Source organism: Bos javanicus, chromosome 17, assembly GCF_032452875.1.
Source record: "Bos javanicus breed banteng chromosome 17, ARS-OSU_banteng_1.0, whole genome shotgun sequence".
Taxonomy (NCBI): domain Eukaryota; kingdom Metazoa; phylum Chordata; class Mammalia; order Artiodactyla; family Bovidae; genus Bos; species Bos javanicus.
In genome coordinates this window covers 5,774,068-5,786,162 of record NC_083884.1, presented here as the reverse complement: position 1 = coordinate 5,786,162, position 12,095 = coordinate 5,774,068, and the positions used below count along the sequence as shown (strand labels likewise).

General features: G+C 35.4%; 1 protein-coding gene across 8 annotated transcripts in view; it reads right to left on the bottom strand.

Moving 5' to 3' along the window:
- FBXW7 (F-box and WD repeat domain containing 7) overlaps positions 1 to 12,095 on the bottom strand; it is a 224,154-nt gene that overhangs the window by 127,896 nt on the left and 84,163 nt on the right. For 2 of the 8 annotated variants that reach the window (XM_061383982.1, XM_061383986.1), the window contains exon 3: positions 3,061 to 3,194. The exons of 4 other annotated variants lie outside the window; for them this stretch is intronic. The gene's annotated coding sequence lies outside the window, so the exon portion shown is untranslated. Of the gene's footprint in view, positions 1 to 2,359; positions 3,022 to 3,060; positions 3,195 to 12,095 lie in introns of those variants that run through there. 2 more of the 8 variants (XM_061383983.1, XM_061383987.1) reach the window with 2 other exon arrangements.

The following is a 12,095-nucleotide window of genomic DNA, read 5'->3' as shown; positions in this document are numbered from 1 at the left end:
AAATATGCTAGGTACTGAAATAAACTCTTTAACAACATTACTTTTGAGAGGATAAGAAAAACTGGCCGCTCTAGAAATGAATCCCAAATTTGTTTTTTTTAAAATGAGGGTAATTATCTAGAATATTGAATTTCAAGAAGATAAAAGTGTTCTTAGAAAAGCAAGTACCTCTCCTCATGCCTCCCCCCATCAAAAAAACATGAAAAACATCAATATCACCTAAAACCTGATTAAGAAATTTCATCCTTCCTCCTAACTTCAACTTGCTTCCAGGTCAAGTATTATAATACCTCACACTGGAATGAGTAAATTGATTTCTTTTTAGTGGACATTTTAGAAGCATGCTTAAGGAACCTTAAAAATGTTCGAGTATAAATTGATTAAGGTCATCAAGTAGATCAGTGACAGGAGCCTGACTAAATCCAAGTCTTTTAATGCTTGATCTAGAGCTCTAATAAAAGGTAGTTCCACTAGGGTTAGAACTTCACCAACTGAATTACCTATTTATTTTACATGAAATACTGTTGAATTACAAAGCACGCTTACCTCCTATCTTTTATAACCAATCTTCTAAAAAAGTAGTCAACACTTTGAGTATTCACTGCCTTTCCTCCTATTTGCTCACCCCATTGCAAAAAAAAGCTTTAATGTACACCGCTTCAGTGAAACTTACATCAATGATTGATTTGTTGGTAATCCACCATTCAACATTTCAATATACATGAAATTTCAACATATCTTTGACGAAATCTCATATGATATTCACATACTTATCTTCATGTTATCAGTGTTCATAGAGGTTTTTGGGAGGCAGGGGGCAATAAACTTGTTACCATTGAATAATAAAAGATTATAAACTCCAGTGTTTAAATTATATTACCATCTTCCATAATTAAACTTTTAAGTATCTGGATTTAGGATAAAGTACAGAATGATACTGGAAATATTTTCATCTTTCAAGGGCAAATATTTAAGTACATTACAAAGAAAATCTGCCTTCCCAGGGAGGTTTGACTGTAATATACAATGGCAATTTTATGCTCAATTTCTTCTATAGCAAATTACTAACATTGATTAATTAATGTAAATGTTTTAGATGTGGCTGAAAGAAATAGCATCTCTATCATGGCAAGAACAAAAACATGGTTAAATAATGTAAATTAGGGAAGGAAAGAGAATTCAGCACTTTTATATATCAAGTTCTGTACAAAACACTTAGTATGTCAGATAGTTAGACAGGTAGAGGAGTTATTGAGGAATGTAGAGAGGGGAGATAATTTTCTTTCCTCATGTAAAGCCCTAAGCAGAATTCTAAAGTCATCAAAATCTTCGGCACCAGTTTCTTAAAGTCTTTTACAGAACACTAGTTCTATTTTAAGCTTTAGTCTTATACTTCTATATTTATAATCAATTATTTAAAATGCATAAAAAATGAAAATAAAGATTATTAAACTATAATCACTAAAAATTCATAATTGTGGATAACAGGTTTTTAAATACTTATATCCTTAAACACTACTTTAAAATAGCTATTATGTTTCCATCAACATTCCTTAGAATTGGTCCAACTCAGATTTTCTAAATGGTGTTACATCTATGAGAACACTAAGAAAGCAAAAGACCAGAAAAGAATAGACAACTCTAACAAAGCAGGAGTACAAGAATTACCACAATGCCATTATCATAATTATAGCTAGAGTTTAAAACTGATGAAATTTACAAATATGAAGAATATTCTGTTTCACTTAGATGACACAGGTTAACATAAATTGTTATATTTTGAGATGTGTTCTCCTGATCAATACAAAGTATGTTGAAACATATGTTGACGCTCAACTAGGAGTAGGGAGCAGAGATTATATTTCATTATATTCAAGGTTACTTTTGATGAATTGATGGATGAAATAACACCTAATCTCTAAAATTTCATGGGGGCACTCAAACTAAGTATAAAATTTACTGAGGTCACCCAAAACTTAAAGCAAAGGAAACAAAAAAGAAAAACTCACTATTCATTTTAAAAAGACATGCTGCTGCTTTAAGTGGCCAGCAGTCTCACAGCAACTCCGGGCTGCAATCACAACATCCATTAGAGTGCTCCACTGCTCAGAGCGAGCAAGCAAGTGGTTGTCAGTGCAGCTAGTAAATCACCTGATCCTATTACAAAATCAATTACTGCAGTGCATTTCCATTGCTACACAATCTGATGATGACAAAATGATATTGGATAGCTACTGCAAGGTCAAGAAAACTGCTAAGAACATCTTTAATTGATCTTTTATTTTTAATTATTTGGTCCTAGTTATAAGGCATCCATTTTAATTGCATATTTTTATTTGAAATAAATCTATGTAGTTACCTTTGGTTGTCTAGGACATTCGGTGGATAATCTCTGCAACTGGTCTGATGTATGGCTACCCGAGAACAGATCGGAGCAGCAGGTCGAACGGCTCAACCTCTTCATTAAGGAAGAAACAACGCTGCAGCCACAGCCACACATTGACTTGTTCATCAGACAAGAATTTAACTTAAAAAATCAGAACTAGTAATGTCCCATGTATGCTCAAAACTGGCTAACTGCCTCATTCTGCAGCCCTCTGGCTGAAAGAAACACTGTTAAAAAAGAATAAAACAATAGCTTCCCTACAGAAGATACCAGCCACAAACTCATTGTCAAGAAGAACTCAAAATTAAAAACAGAAGTCTTCCGGCTACTCCTTAGAAAGAAGGTAAGGTGCTTTAATATTTCAAACTGTTTTATATTAAAGCCCAAGTACTTAATAAAGGAGCAAACTCAAGATAAAATACCCCCAAATTATACTAACCACTCTTTCTGTCTTCCATCAGTTTAGATCTGTTTGCCTACTCCTCCGGCTCAGCCTATCCAACCTGTTCCCTCTGTAAATGCCCACTGTCTCAACAACCAACAGGAATGAGCCCCACCCCTGCTTGTCCCCATACACTCGGTTCAAGAACCGCTCAATACCTGGAAAAGAACTGCTGCTGCATTGCTTTGAGAAACAACAGGGAGCAAATTACTGGACGGATTCTTTAACTTACCAATCAGAACTGCTGACCCTTTCTGACTCTACGATTCAGGAAGCCTGCCAAAAGCTCAAAGTAAGAATAACAGCTGATTTTACTTCTATATTGTAGATTAATTTATAGGATTGTTTTCAATCTTGTTATTCAATCTAAAATAAAAAAGACATAGAAATAACTTTTTTAAACAAAATTTATTTTTTTAACAAAATTTAGACAGTAGCTAATAATAATCTTTGAGTATGGCTTGAAGAGGGCAGGATGTGGTTGATAGGCAAAGTAAAAAAATTCCTTCTGAATACTGCACTTAAACTTGAGAATTATGGAGCAATAAAATACTATATCAAAGACAGTGGTGTCAATAATGATAGAACAACTAAGAGAATCCAAGGAGGCCTCTGCTATCATAAATGTTAGAAGAGTTAAAATGAGAAGGAAGGAAAGGGTGTGTGACTTTATAGACAGGTATTGATAATAGATGATAAGCCACCAAAAACCTGGTTGCTTTGATACTGAATCTTCTCCCACCTGTTTATCTGCATCTCATTAAAAAGATTCAAAAAACACAAACCACCCTGAAAACATAAACACTATTAAGTATGTTAGCCATCCTCTAGGATCTTTTGCCAATAATATATAAAGATATATACATATATACACACCATGTTATTATAATCCACATTATAATTTCTAGGACAAGAAAGGGTTACATTAATAAAAAATCTTTATAGTTTCTTCCCAAACAATCAGACTTCAAAACAAATGTAACTTCATGAACATTCATAGACCCACAATTATCAGTCTTTGTTAACAGCATCCTTTTTGAGGAAGAAGTCTAAGAACTAAAAAAAAAATCTAGTATTAAAAATGTATTTAAAAATTGTAAAATTATTTAAAATTTTTTTAAATGTAAAAAAAAAAGCATTAAAAAACTTCCTACTTTCTGTAGGTTCTTTATTTGCATATGTCTCATGCTCAATTTCTTCTTTGGTTTAAATCTAAAAAGAGCTAGTATCGCCTCTTCACCTTGCACTGCCCTTTTGAAATTCATGTAAACTTAAATCAATTTCCAGAATGTCTAAAAACGGGCATGCACTTCACACTGCATCTTTACAAAACCTTTTGTAGATAAAGGCTATGAAAACAAACAAGCAAATAATGCAGTAACCTTTTACTCGCCTGCTGGAGGTACTGTCTGCTGCACAGAATTTTAAATCCTCATCTGCAGATGCAATTGAGCTGGGATTGCCAAGAACCCTGCTTTTCCCGTGCTGCTGCCACACAGCTATTCATCGAAAGAGCATGTTACATGGAAAATGTGAAGTACTATCAGTTTAAGTTTCTTACATGATTTAACAAAAGAACTTCTAAAATCTAGCTAAAGCTCTGCTCTATCGCATTTTCAGAGGCATGTCAGACACGCTGGGGAAAAAGCTCTTACTGCTGTTAATGCACTCCTCCTAGCAAACATGTGAGATTGGGAAGCTTAGAGAGGCAATGAAAAAAATTAATACATATCCTAATGTAAGAACAATGTATTGAGTGTTAAAACCTCATGCAATTTATATCATCAACAAATATATAGCATGCCCATAACAAACCGAGGTTTTTCATTAGCTTTATAATTAACAAAGACTTTAAATAAATCATTGTGACTAATATTACAGACAAGCATGAATAAAAATCCCCACCAAATGATGCTAATGAAAGTAAGTTATTTTACTAACTACTCAGCATCAGTGTTGCTTCTAAACAAAACCATGAAACAAAAGATGCAGAAGTATAGATTACTACTTGTGAAATAACCTGATGTGCAGTGCTCCATTTCCCTCATTCCCCATCAATACCCTCTGGATCTTACACTATTTATAACTAAAAGAGAACGTAAGCAATAAGCGCTATTTTCATTATCTATTATTTTTCTTTCCAGGTCAGCTAATTTAATGCACTATTGATTCTCAGGTTGCATAATGACGGAGGCAAAAGGCAAACCAACAAAGAGAAAGCTTTACAAACTGTCAGAAAAGAAACACAATTTATGGGGAAAAAAGTTAATAATTATCTTTGGCCATAGTTCTATTTACCAAGAGATAGAGAAACAACATTAATATTTGCTCACTAATGACACTGAGCATCATGACTACTTTTTAATAAATTGATTGCATTTCAAAATTGTGCTTTCCCCCTTAATTGCAAGTAACTCTGAATATCAAAAACTTGTTTTAAAAATTTTAACCATCTATTACCACTGAATTAATTTCTAATTCTCTAAGAAATAAGGTGACCATTCTACTACATGGTAAGCTATAACATGAAATCTATAAACAACCCTGCAAGTCAGGGCTGCTGCTGCTGCTGCTGCTAAGTCACTTCAGTCGTGTCCGACTCTGTGCAACCCCACAGACGGCAGCCCACCAGGCTCCCTCGTCCCTAGGATTCTCCAGGCAAGAACACTGGAGCGGGTTGCCATTTCCTTCTCCGATGCATGAAAGTGAAGTCGCTCAGTCGTGTCCCACTCCTAGCGACCCCATGGACTGCAGCCTACCAGGCTCCCTCGTCCCTGGGATTCTCCAGGCAAGAACACTGGAGTGGGTTGCAATTTCCTTCTCCAATGCATGAAAGTGAAAAGTGAAAGTGAAGTCGCTCAGTCGTGTCCGACCCTCAGCGACCCCATGGACTGCAGCCTTCCAGGCTCTTCCATCCATGGGATTTTCCAGGCAAGAGTACTGGAGTGGGGTGCCATTCACACTTCCTCAATGCCCAAACATATTGATATATATATAAGTAAGTACCAGCTAACTTCAATAGCTCCCCTAAAGTAAAACATATGGAATAGAAACACTCAATTGATCCTATCATATTTTTAAAAATTTTTTCTTTCATTTAAAAGACTGTATTGCCCCGTATAGTAGCCCAGTGAGAAATTATTCCAGCAGTTCTCAGAATATGGACTTAGGGGTGGTCTTAGAGACTCTCACATGATCTGTCAAAATTATTTTCATAATACTAAGATGTTATTTGTTTCCTTCACTCTCAATCTGTCATGAGCACACGATGGAAGTTTTCCTTAGACTACATGGTTTGTAATATTTTAATAGACTGAATGCAGAAGCAGGTAAGAGACTTCAACTGTCTTTCATTAAGCCAGATGTATTTGCAGAAACGTAAAACAATGTCATCTTTCTTATTAACTTTTTTTGCTTGGAGAAAATATAGATAATTCCCTCAAAATGTATTAATTCCATGAACATGCCAATTAACAATTACCAATTATTTTTAAGTGAATTTAAAGAGCTAATACAGTACTTTTAAAACTTCTCAGTTTTACTTTCCAATAGGATAAATATTGAGAAATATAACCCAAATAAATCAAAGCTCTTTGGGGTCCTAAATAATTTCTAAGAGTGCAATGTGGTTTTGAATCCAAAAAAGTTGAGACTCCTTGCTCACATTTTTCCTTCAGTCAAAGCTTATAGTTTGGGGTTATAAAAATGACTTCATCAATTTTAAAAACAAGTCATTTTTAAAACACTCATTCTAGAATATCAAATATAAAAAGTTTCTGAATTTTCACTGTTGTCATTTTTAATACTCAACTTGAATTATTTAACACTTTAATTATTAATTAAATAATTATTTAATTAATACTCAACTTGAATTATTCATCTTAATTATTGAGTACAATTATTATCACCTGTGTGTCATAGTAACGTTAAAAACTAAAACAAATTTTTAAACATAGTAGATAACTGATCATTATGATGCTCATACAAGATATTAAAATCTAGTTTGAAACACATATACATAGAAAAAAGGAGAAAATCAGTTATTAGAAAAAGGAGAAATGTACGATTATATATTTTTAACACAAAAAGAAACCGTAAGAACAGTTTCTAAAATTCATCTTGCCCATATAAAATTACTAGTTTTAAATAATTTTTTTTTCCTGAGAAGAAATACATAACCTTTACATAAAACACAGCCAATCCTCCACATGGACAGAAGCGGAACCCACAGATACAGAGGGCCGACTGCATTACATCATTTACATGAGGGACTCAGCATCGTGAACTTTGGTGTCTGAAACAAATCCTGCAGACACCAAGGGACAGCAGTCCATCTCAAGACGTAATAATAAATCGATGACTGACAGAGGGGAAACTTTAAAGACTATATGAAAGACAATTACAGTAAGATAGCAATTACTTTACTACAGAAATTAATTCTAAGGTAACAATTTTACTGCTGTTACACAGTAAGGTAACAATTACTTTATAGCAACTTTTATTGCTGAGAAGATGTTGGATATTTGATACATTAAGGCTTTACAGTCAAACACGGAAGAGATGGCTTATCACCTTAAATTTTAATGTACTAGGCCACATTTTCCCCTCTTAAGTCCCATAAGATTAACTTTCAAAAGTTCTCTTTAGTTCTGTCTTTGGCCAAACCCCATGTCCCTAGTATTCAAGAGCTTTAGTTCCCGTTCGTTCATTCAGTCATTCAACTATATACGAAGCACCAGCCATATGCTAGGTAGGGGTAGGTAATGAAGAAGATGCAATGCACAAAACAGATAAAAATCCCCCCTACCCTCATTAAACTCATATTTCAGCAGGAGAAGACACATAACAACTACACATATTTACTAAAGGAAATGGTGTAACCCATAAGAAAAGGGGGGAAAAAAAAGAATGAAATGGTCAGAAAAGCCTCATTTTTCTACCAGAAATATACTTTGCAAGATTTAGGAATATTATTCAAGATATCATTAATATTGCTATATTTGTTATTTTATCAGGTAAATTCCAGATATCATGTCACTCTCCCCACCACACACACATATCTTTAATTTTATCCCTGCCTTATATAATCATAAAATCACCGTATCACATATCAAATTAAATTTCCAAGGTATTAACTAATATTAGTCAATACTCAAATTTCCAAGACTGCCTCAAAATGTCTATTTTAGGTAATGTGATCTAAACAGAATCCAAAAAGAGCTACTCTTGATAAGTGGTTCTAGGTTTCACACATCTCTTTGACTTGAGAGCAACTCCCCTGCTTATTTTCACACCACTGACTTGCAGAACCTTTTTAGTTTCCCTATATCCTGAAACAGTCTGTATGCTGCTTCGCTATGTCATTTACTTTCTCCCCCAATCTTTCCTATTTCCCACAAATAATATTTGATAATGACTATTCCAAATTCCAAACTCAATAGAAATATGAGAGATTTAGGTGGCAGACATTCTAATTCCAGTAATTTTTAAACACTGCTGAAATTAATTTGAAACATTTAACATGGTGCAATAGCTCTGAAAAGACAGAAGAGGGAACTATAATATTTAGTAATTCTACATTTAAATAGCACTAACTTTTGTTTTAAACTTAAACATTGAGTTTCAACTTGGCAATGGTTAAAAATATAGTAGTGATAATTGCTTTATACATCCTCCTTCCAAAAACAAAACTAACACAAACAAAAAACCATAGATTACAGAAGAAATCGATTTGGAAGAACAAAGACTGAATGCACAGATATTTATAAGTTGTATCACACTAATAAATAACAACCATTAACAGAAGCTACCATTTAAAATTACTCTATCAAACAATGCATTTCCATTTTCTAAATTATTTTCTTAATAATAAATGAGCACACAGAGTAAAACCAGTGTATGTTTTATAATAATAGTTCAGTTCAGTCACTCAAAGTTGTGAGACTCCTTGCGACTCCACGGACTGCAGTACGCCAGGCCTTTCTGTTCATCACCAACTCCCAGAGTCTGCTCAAACTCATGTTCATTGAGTTGGTGATGCCATCCAACCATCTCATCTTCTTTCGTCCCCTTCTCCTCCTGCCTTCAATCTTTCCCAGCATCAGGACTTCCCTTGTGGCTCAGCTGGTAAAGAATCTCTGCCTGCAATGTGGGAGACTTGGGTTTGATCCCTGGGCATTCTGGTCTAGAGAATTCCATGGACTGTATAGTCCATGGGGTTGCAAAGAGTTGGACATGACGGAGCGACTTTTACTTTCACTTTGTAATACTAAGTTTAGTTAAATATGTTTTAAAAAATAGTTTTCTTGAAGTCATAAGGAAAATCCAGAAATTAAGGGTTTTACAGCAAGTTATTTTTATATATCCATTTAGTCACAGGGAAACAGCAAAAAGACTTTAGTAATAATGACATTTCAAGAATAAGCATATTCTACTAAAATGTTTGCTCTGAAAAATACTAATATTTTATTAAAATGTAAATTTCATTTATATAAAAATACAATCTGTCACTTTAATTAAAGCTGAAGTACTTTATGCAAGTACATAAAAGAGCAAAATTTACACACACATGACTGCTACTCTACTAAGACAAGACACAACCGAGTTAGCCAGGTAACTACAGGGCAAAATTCAGGCAAGCCTTCTGTTTCAATCTAACAAGGATCTCCTTTCCTCCAGTTTCCAATAACACATTCATTTCCTTTGAAACCCCCACCAGCAGCATCATTAACGTTCATATTTCCACCAAAATTCTTTTTATGACAACTTAGATATTTCTTTAAGAAGCTACAGGCTTTCTTTGCCACTCTCTTTTCTTTCTTCTGAGTCCTCATCTTCAGCATCTTTAATGTCCATATTTCTGTCAACAGTTCGTTCAAGGCAATCTAGGCTTTTCCTATCATGCTCCACAAAATTCTCCTCGCCACAATTTCAAAGCCACTTCTACATTCTTAGGTATTGGTTATAGCAGCGCCCCCACTTCTGTATTAGCTTCCCATGTCCGCTACAGCACATTACCACAAACCTGGGGGCATATAACAGAGTGAAGTTTATCATCTTGAGGTCAGAAGACCAAACTCAGTTTCACTGGGCTAAATATCAAGCTGCTAGCAGGGGTGCTCCTTCTAAAGGCTCTAAAAGAGAATCTGTTTCTTTGCCTTTACTAACTTTTAGAAAGCTACCTGACTCCTTGTTCCTGGTCCTTTCCTCAATCTTCAGAGCGTACCACTCTAACCTCTCCTTCAGTCTCCCAACCTTCTTCAGCCCTCACCTTCTTACCTCCCTCTTGCAAGGAGTCTGTGATTATACGAAGCCCACCTGAGTAATTGAGCGCCTGAACAACCACCTGAGTAACTGAGCGCCTGAACAACCACCTGGGTAACTGAGGATCCTTAACCACATAAGAAAAGTTCCTTTCGCCACCTAAGAGACTATTGTCACAGGTTTTGGAAATTAGGACATGGATATCTTCAGGAATACTACTCAGACTCCCACAATGTATCACAAGAAGCATGAACTATAAAAGAAAAATCGGGCTTCCTGGGTAGCTCAAACGGTAAAGAATCTGCCTGTAATGCAGGAGACCTGGGTTCGACCCCTGGGTCGGGAAGATCCCCTGGAGAAGGGCATGGCAACCCACTCCAGTATTCTTGCCTGGAGATTTCCACAGACAGAGGAGCCTGTGAGGTCTCCGGTCCACAGGGTCACAAAAAGTTGGACGTGACTGAGCGACTAACCCAACATAAAAGAAAAAGATATAAACTCAGCTTCTTTAAAAAAAAAAAAAAAACTTTTGAACTTCAAAGACACTGATTTAAAAAAAAAAATGAAAAGGCAAGCCACAAACTGGAAAAAACCCGTGAACAGTTATCCAAAGAATTTGTTTCTTACAAAGGTTAACATACACCTATTTTTTGAATCCACTATTCCACTAGCAGGAAACACCAAAGTGCATGTCCACATAAAAAACTGCATGCAAATATTTATAGCCAATTTGCAATAGCCAAAACCATTAACAATACAATGCAGCAACAGGTAAATGGAAAACAATTTGTGATATTAAAAAAATATACACAGTATTTCATAATAAAAAGGGACAAAGTATTGCTAGTCCATCCAAAAATATGGATAAATCTCAGATTTATTAAGCTAGGGGAAAGAAGTCAGATAAAAAAGGAAACATTATATAATTCCACTTATACATAAGAATGTTCCAGAAAATTCAAACTAATCTGTGTAATGACAGAAAGGAAAATCAGTTTGTCTGGAAAGTGGGGGAGGTGAGGAAGGAATTGACCGAATTATAACGAGGGTCTGGGGGTGACATAGTCATTATCTTGAATGTGGTGATGGCTTCACGAGTACATACATGTGTCAAAACTCAAATTATGTGTTTACCTAAATAAAACTAAATTTTTGTTTTAATTTAAAAATCAGGACATGGAAATGAAGCAGAGAAATTAAAACCTGAAGCCTATTTTCCTTGTAGAATCTTAATAAACTGTCTGGAGACAAAGTAAAGAATCCCAAAGACAACGTGAAAGATAAAACGAGGTAACACCGACACTACAGTATAATTCAAAATACACACAGTATATATATTTGTCTTTGGCTCCAGTTTCTGGCAAAAGTCCTTAACTTTCCTAAGTGACAGAAATGTCTTTTGTTACTCATTCTCTGACACCAACCAGGTGTCCTACAATTCAATTCTGATAACCAGAGTTAGCTTCGGAATGCGCAAATTAAACGTACAAATCTTCAGTTTTGACACTAACTCTGCCAAAGTCCCTTTTCAACCAGGAGTGACTCAAAGTGGAATCTACATAGCTTCAGGATGGGGGCTGGTCACCAGAAAACCTTTCCATTCCACCTCTCAATCTCCAGGGAGGGGAGAGGAGCTATAGACTGCATTTAATCACACAAGCCAAAAGTTTAATCAATTACCCGTAACTACTGAGTTGCTAATAAACACTAAACTCTAAGGTCCACAGATGCACCAATATGGTAGGAGGCATCATGCTCAGAGAGCATGAGGAGAGGGCATGGAAGGTCTGTGTGGTCCCTACCCCCACCCCAGACCTTGCCTATTCCTCTCTTCCATTTGGCTGTGTCTGAGTTGTATGCTTTATAATAAAAGTGTAAGTACAGAGGTCTCAGTGAGTTCTGTGAATCATTCTAGGGAATTATCCAATATTCCAGTTGTAGAAACCTCTGAATTTGTAACCAGTTCAGACAAAAGGGCAGGTAGCCTGGTGATCACACCTGTGG